Source organism: Homarus americanus, unplaced genomic scaffold, assembly GCF_018991925.1.
Source record: "Homarus americanus isolate GMGI-L3 unplaced genomic scaffold, GMGI_Hamer_2.0 scaffold24523, whole genome shotgun sequence".
Taxonomy (NCBI): Eukaryota; Metazoa; Arthropoda; class Malacostraca; order Decapoda; family Nephropidae; genus Homarus; species Homarus americanus.
Genome location: NW_024744357.1, coordinates 4214213 through 4222631, shown reverse-complemented (window position 1 = coordinate 4222631; position 8419 = coordinate 4214213). Strand labels below are relative to the sequence as shown.

The 8419-nt window shown below is 37.2% G+C and overlaps 1 long non-coding RNA gene across 2 annotated transcripts; it reads left to right on the top strand.

The window, feature by feature from the left end:
- Nucleotides 1-1404: 1404 nt before the first annotated feature.
- LOC121877711 lies at nt 1405-5183 on the top strand. 2 transcript variants are annotated; one of them, XR_006091043.1, is made up of 3 exons: nt 1405-1615; nt 3290-3405; nt 3588-5183. It is a non-coding gene; the product is annotated as an uncharacterized LOC121877711 (long non-coding RNA). The 2 variants fall into 2 exon arrangements; XR_006091044.1 differs by lacking the exon at nt 3588-5183 and adding an exon at nt 3535-3554.
- Nucleotides 5184-8419: the final 3236 nt, after the last annotated feature.

Below are 8419 nucleotides of genomic sequence, written 5' to 3'. Positions count from 1 at the left end.
CCCATCAACATAAAACCAGTCTTAGAAGAACTCCCTCCAATGAGGCAGTGTCATGGTAGCCACTGAGTAAATCCTGGATTTTTCCCTTCTCAAACTTTGTAATTAACCTTCCGTTACGGTTGCTGGTGTTAAAAACCCAGAGCCAAATTTTCTGTTATTCTGTTATTCTTAATTTATATCGATTTTTAAGTATCTCCTTTCAATCAAAAAAGCCTTTAATGACATTGAAGCATTTGATCAGACGCCCCAAATAAGCGTTATTTTTCGGGTGTTGGGAGTTTACCTCAGCGACCGTGATGACGTTTTGGTTTTGAGCGCACGATTTTTTTTTTTAAATGTTAAGAAGTGTGATATATTATTTTTCTCTCCTTGTTATGTTAGTTTACTTTTATTGTAAAATCGATGGTTATATATACATGTACTTTACATTTGTCTGATATTAAAAAAAAAGTTACTGAAATTTATTTTTTTAATTATAAGAATTTATCACCTTACAATCAAACCTCATAAGAGCTCACTCCAAGAATACATCAACACCACGTTAACCACTGAAAAAAGTGTGCAATAGTTTAATATTCTTGAAATTTTGTGCTTTTCATTTCGTCCATTAAAACTTATTGAAATTCATTATGTGTTCGTAATTTAAATTAATTCAATAAAACTATATAAATAAACACATCATATCAAAGTGATTAGTAATTAACGCTACCTCTGCATGTGGGGTCACAGGCCAGGACAAGATTGTATTTTGGGTCGCTGTAGTAGTAGTGATAATAGTAGAGGGACAGGTGGTGATAGTGGTGGTGGCAGTGGTAGTAATAGTACACGTGGTGATAGTGGTAGTAGTATAGGTGATGGTTGTAGTAAGGTAAAAGTACACGTGGTGGTAGTAATAGTACACGTGGTAATAGTGGTGGTGGTGGTAGTAATAGTACACGTGGTGGTGGTACAGATGATGGTTGTAGTAAGGTGGTAGTGGTGGTAGTGATATCTTGCTCCATAAAGATAACGTGGTGCCTGACACGATACACAACTTACCCAACCCGCCTAGATAACACCATCGAGTCTCTCCGTTATCGTTTATCCGAACATCTGATTGTAGCCCGCTAGCCAATCAGAGGACTGGAATCGTTATCTTTCTGCCTACGTGTCGAGCCAGCCAGACAGCCAATCAGAAGTTACCACGAGACATACCTATATTCAAGACTCTGTTCTGGGTTGAGTCTGGGAGTCAGTTAGAGCCACGGGGGTCAGGGAGACAGTCAGGTACAGCGGACAGTCTCTGAACAGTCGACAAAGCTACAATATAGATCCAGAGTGTATAAACAGTCAGTTCCAGTCTACAGATAGCACCCTGCAGAATGTTAGTGAAACAAATACTTAACAGTTGAAAAGTCACCCCAGACCACCTCTCCCCAGTCACTCACCAGTCAACACCCAGGCATTACGATGAACCAGCAACACCAGCCTACTCACTCATCCAGTCAGTCACTCAGCCAGTCAATGGATCAGAAAACCGTCACAAGCTAATGAAAGTAGTGGAAGAACGCCATCCAGTCACCTCATCCAGCATCTCATCCAGTCACCTCACACACACGTCAACCTCTGCCAACAGGTAAGATTTATTTAATATACCTTTATTATCGTTATTACCTTTATTATTTAACCTGTGGCTGTGTTATTAGGATTATTATATTATTAATGTTTATTGATTTATTCTGTTTTTACTCTTTTATTTATTTTTATTTTTTGTTTTATTTCTTCCTAAATTATTTAATATCGTTTCTGTTTCTTTTTTAAGTATATATTGTGGTTTCTATTAACTCTTCTTGTGTTAATTAAGGTTTCTTGATCCTATTCTTGTTTATTTTGAGTTTTTTTATTCCTTATTTTTTCTTAGTTTGTGTTTATTGCTTTTCCTTATTTTTATGTTTATCTTGGTTTTGTTTCCGCATTTTTCGTTTCTTTCTTTTTATTAATTTATTTTTTTATATTTATCTTGGTTTTTTTCCTTATTTTTGTTTCTTTTCTTATTTTTCGTTTATTTTTTGCTTATTTTCCGTATTTTTGTGTTTATCTTTATTTCTTTTCCTGGTTTTTATGTTTATTTTGGTAATTTATAAAATTTTCAGTGTAATTGATAAACTTTCAAGGTAATTAATAAAGTCTAAAGGTAATTAATAGAAGTTTCAATATAATTACAAATCATGAATGTTAAATAAGTCCTTAAATATACATTAGTAATTAAACTAAAATATTATATTACTATTTAAAACTTTGAGTTACGTAAATAATAAAACTCATAATATAGAGAAATTATATTATAAGTAATAATATAACAATACATCAAGACTCAAGTCGATGATTCATAACTGTTTACTTCAGGGTTCGAACTCTGATGTGTAGTGATTCAAACATTCTCAACTTGAACACTTTACGGCGTTTTGTTTGTTTGGAAACCTTCTGGTCTTAGGGTAGATAATGCCAGGAAATACTATGTGTTCTAATGCATCCAGACATAGAGTATTTATCACTTAGCCACAATGTTTGAAGCTCTAATCGATTTTAAACATCTGCCTCGACAGTACGAACAGATGAACTAATATATACTGACATCACAAAACGTGTGTGTGTGTGTGTGTGTAATATGACTTTTGTGTTATAGATGGTGGGTCCTTTAGGCTCGCCAGGGTGTATACGAGCCATATTTCAGAGTTATTTGATCATGCTGTGAGTAAGTAGGAGTCAAGACCTGGGCACAGTGTCAATGGAGGCCAGAAGGCGAGAGGTTATCCAAAGTGTTGCGTTGTAGGAAAATATTAATGACAATTGTTGTTATAAACAAAAAAAATACTCTAACATTGGTAACAGTAATAAGAATAATACTAGAAATTTATTTAGTGAGATTAATTCGATACTTAGTCCATATAATTAGAGATAACTGGATGATGATAGAGATATTAATGGATAAAGTTAGGGAAGAAGAACCAGCGGAAAGTAGAGACTGGATAGATGCATGAAAGTAACTATTGGAGTCTCTAGAAAAAAAGATAAAAATGATATAAAAAAAAAAAAATTTGCTTTGTTTTTTCAATCAATTATTTTTATGATTATTTTCCACCTTTTTTTGCATTTCGTCTGTCTGTGTGTAGAGTTTTCTGACGATGTTAAGGCGATAACCGATATGTTAGTAACTGAAAAAAATATACGTCTTAAGCTGTGTCTCAGGCTACGTTTGTGTGTTCTGTATATATAATTTTGTTTTTGAAAGAAAAATAAAATCTTGCAGGTGTGGAGGTAAACCTGGTAGTACTGCAGGTGTGGGGATGACACTGGTGGTACTGCAGGTGTGGAGATGACGCTGATGGTACTACAGGTGTGGAGATGATGCTGATGGTACTACAGGTGTGGAGAACCTGATGGTACACAGGGGATGACGCTGATGGTACTAAGGGTGGAGATGATGCTGATGGTACTACAGGTGGGGATGACACTTGATGCGGAGGTGTGAGGATGACACTGGTGGTACTGCAGGTGTGGAGATGATGCTGATGAGTACAGTGTGGAGATGACCTTGATAGCTACAGGTGTGGAGATGATGCTGATGGTACTACAGGTGTGGAGATGACCTGATGGTACTACAGGTGTGGGGATGACACCGGTGATAACTTCATTTATAACTACACTTCTATTACACCCTTCAGTCTTGTACCTAACACCACTTCAGACATTCATTTATTTCATTGTATTTCGGTGTTGATGTCTTGTGTTTTTCTTATGAGAGAAAATATGCGTGACAGAGGTATTAATATGACGATGGTTTTAATATTCAGCATAAATGTTCCTATATTACTTTTCATTTCGTGGAATGGAATGAAAACTATCACAGATGAGTTCTTTCACAATTTCATAATCTTTTTTTTTTATACCATTGTGTTAGAAATATCCAGGGAATAATTGTAGTAAGAACGATCCATCATTAAGGTTGAATGTTACCTTTAGATTGGTGTATACATAAACCTAAAATTATCTTTTGTGTTAGACAATATGACACAGCGGACGAAGGATTTTGACAACCCTACTGAGACAACAGGAGTCACAGTGTTCATTTTAACATTTATCGGACCCCTCCATTAAGACACTTGTTTGACTGTGTGTACATTATATATTTTTTTATAAACCCACTAACTTTAAAATCACTACAACTTCATTTTCTTACAATAATTTTAGCTTATATTTCCATAGATTGATCGTAATATTTTCACGATAATATTCTGTCTACAAAAATATTTATTCTAGATTTCTTTGTGTTCCTGATTGCTCTTCACACACACACACACACACACACACACACACACACACACACGTATATTTATCATGACCAAACCCTTCATTATAATTCTCAACCATTGAAAAATACTCTAATCTTAAACATTCACTTTAGTACACATAGCTAGACATCTGTGCTTCTGTTCACTGTTCGAGACATAAACCATTGTATCAGGGATTCTGTGAGTGTATGTCTTGTTTATGGAAGTGTATCTACGACTCACTCATACATTCTTATCTCTGTCGTTTCTTCAAGACTATATGTTTCTGATGGAATATTTCCCGTACAGACCCATATTTCCTGTGAGACTCCCTGTGCTGCTGGTTCTATTCGTTCTAACTGTACAGGTAGATTTAATTTCTTCTTCATTTAGCCCATCAGGTTAATAGAAGCACTAAGTTTTAACAGTTGTAATCACTCGCCTTCTTTGTTACTTTAGTTAATCTCTCGTCTTCAATACAAGTTTACGTTTGTATAGTTTAATAGTCTTCATGTGCCAGTCACTTTCTGCCACGAATTTATTGTTCATTGTTGGTATTTCACAATTATTTCTTGCTCTTGCGTACGTACAATTTAAATATGTTGTGATGCTTTGACTATGACCTGCCACGTATCATTCAACACTGATTATAAACAAGAACAATATTATTTCATCAAAGTGACGACAAAGTTTAAGATGTTGTACAATAAGTGAGTCAGTTATGTGTTCATTGATATTCGTTTCGTGTCCAACACCACTGTCGTATAAAAAAGTGTCCTGTACAGTAGCTAAAACAACTATCTGTGCAGGTGGGGGTCGATTTGCTCCGAAATTTTACGTGTGACTAGTGACAGCCCTCACATACCAATATTTATCGTCCATGGTCTTGTTGCGTTGTGTACTGTATATGGCCAGTAGTCAACTTTCTCTTTGTTAGGCTCACATACACATGTACAGTACATGTTTATTATTATTTCCTGCCATGTATATTAAACTTGTTTTAGTAATTGAACTTTTGTAATACTCTAAGTTCATTGTTGAAACCCATCATTTTCTCACACACTTTTATATATATATATATATATATATATATATATATATATATATATATATATATATATATATATATATATATATATATACACACTAACGGAATCGCCGCCCTCCGGGCGGCTCTTTCGCTAGGTCACAGTAGGACCCCACCCTCCGGGAGGCTCCACATTTTCTCACTGTAGTGCATTAAGGTTGACCACATTTTTGGTTTTGCCATTAGCAGCAATTATGTACAGATTTTTGCCAGTTTCCACTCTCGAGCATCCAACATAGAACTGTCCAGGCTTAGGCCAACCATCTTTAGGGACTGTCCCTGGCTTTTGTAGATGGTCATGGCAAAGCTCACTTTAACCGGGAACTGAAGTCGCTTGAACTCAAACGGCAGGTCAGTGGTGATGAGAGGTATCCTTGGTATAAAAACGTCCTCTCCTTTAGCTTTTCCTGTCAGTATTGTAGCTTCCAGTACATGAGGCATCATGTTCTTCACCACCAGTCTTGTGCCATTGCAGAGGATTGGTGGTTCAAGATTTCTTAAGAGCATTATAGGAGTTCCACTCTTGAGAGTGAGGTGGTGAGGAGGCATTCCAGCGGGCTCCAAAGAATTAAGGAATTCTGCAGGGTACTGGACTGCTTGGTCCTGGTCGATTACTGTATCAACAGATTTGAATGAGGTCTCACTGCCTGGAAGCTGTCTGAGTAGAGTCATGTTCATTTCAGCCACTGTTTCATTCTTTGGTGCCAGGATAGCGCGTTCACGCAGCCACTTGTGATCCTTGTAGTGGTGGATAATGTTTGGGTAGACCATGTTAGTGAGCTCAGTTGAGGACTTTACAACATTTCCACATCCTTGACGAATGATTATTTGTCCTTCTGAATCAACAGGGAAAGTTCCATTCCCAATCTGTAGTAGAAGGTTTGCAAACCGTCCAGCATCCTGATCTCCTTGTAGATGTACCCTCATGTTTGTGGATAGGGCAAGTGCCTGAACACTTCTCCAAAGGTATAATGCCTTGAGGCACGCATTCAGTTCATCAGCTGGAGTGCTTCGAGGAATGACAGGTAAGGGCTGGCAAAAAAAGTCTCCAGCAATGACCATTGTAATGCCACCCATGAGATGGTCATTTTCTCGTATGTCTTGCAAGGTCCTGTCCAATGCTTCAAACGCTAACTTGTGAGGCATAGTGCATTCTTCCCAGACTATGAGGCTGCATTATTCTAAGAATTTTGCCTTTGCCGATCCTTTTTTGATGTTGCACACTGGATTTTCATTGTGAGCGAGGTTGAGAGGCAGTTTAAAAGCTGAGTGTGCAGTACGTCCTGCTTCTTGTAGTGTTGCGGCAATGCCTGAGGATACCACAGCAAGATCAATTTGCCCCCTATGACGTACTTTTGGTCAACAGAAGGTTGATCAGGAATGTTTTTCCTGTCCTGCCAGGTGCATCGAGAAAGATCATACCTCCCTGCTCCGCTTGTATCAGGCACCAGGTGAGGCTCATTTTCTTCAAGAAAATTCACCAGAACTTCAACTGAGTAGTCTGTCTCTCTGAGCAACTCCCTGTTTGAAACTACTGGTTCTTCTCGGTTTGGGGAAGGCAATCCAAAATCAGTCAGGTTCTTTCCTCATAGCTCCATCACTTTGTCTTCCAGCATGATCAGAGTCCTGTTGAACATGTCATCCATGAACTCAATCTCCTGACCAGGATGTTCTCTTCTTGGTTGATGAAGCAAGTCCTCTGAAAGACTTTCTTGGTTGTTTTTCCAGAGCTGGCTTGGATTGGAAAGTCCACATGTAGCAATCATGATGGCAAACAGGTTCCTCATTCTCATTGGCGATTGAGTAGCTGCTGCCTCTTCTAATGTGTCATTCCAGTGACCATCATTTTCCAGTAGGCCAAGGAGATTGAACGCTTCCTGATAGGTTCTGCAGACTTGTCCATTCACTACCTTGAGTGCTGCATATGATGTTGGGCCACGGATGTGTTGCAAAAGTAGTTTCAAACAATAGCATTCAAAGTTGTTGGGGTGAACCGTGTAGACACGTCCCAAAGCATTGCCTGACTTTATCCCTGGATATCCTACAACATCGGATCCTTGAGCTCTTCTATGGAACTTTTTCATTGAAGCCTGCCATATGTAGAACTAGGGTACGTCAACATACAGGAGTATTTGAGCAAACCAGGTTATCGCGGAAATGCTATAGTGAGGCATTGTTTGTATATGGAAGTCCGTGTGTATATGGACTGTTGTTATATATCTACTATATATACTTTTTTATTGGTTATGACCCATCACCAAAAGGTGGGGCAATAATTGAAAGAAGGACAATGTGCCAGTATGATTGCCTTTCGTCTTGGCTTTAAACTCCACAAGGTCCTACTTTTCCGCCATATGTCAGGTGTATAAAGGTAAAAGTTTCTTATCGGACTTTATTGTTCATTAATGATTAGCATTTGACTCTTACCTTAATTTTTGCCCTGACGTAAATACAACTATATTATATTATGACTACGGTCTGTCAGTCTGGTATCATACAACACTGACATAATTAATTTTGAAAAGCATTTTCCTTGAGACCATTTGCTTAAATCGTTCTTTCGCATATTCCATTTATTTATATTTTTTCGTGTAAATACAAAGTTAGTCTGACAAGAATATTATTAAGAAAATCTCAATATTCAGTGGAAATATTCCATTATCTGTTTTTAACCATTAGATTTTTAATTACCAGATGCAATATTTCTAACACTGTCCACATTCTACGCCAGATGTCAGGTTTCATCCTTAACTAACAATTCACTTTATTCATCATCATTGTGATGGGACAATTACCTACCACAAATATCTGGGACAATAATTGTACCAAAAACAATGGGTCACTACGGTTGACTCTTCTCCCAGCTTATGACTACACCACTGTCTTCTGGTTACCAATACACAAATTCGTATTTTATAATTTTAAATCGATGTTACTACAACTTTTTATGTTATAGTGAACAAAATATTATTGATAATATCTTTTGTTATATATTTCAACCATTGATAAAACCTTTACTCTT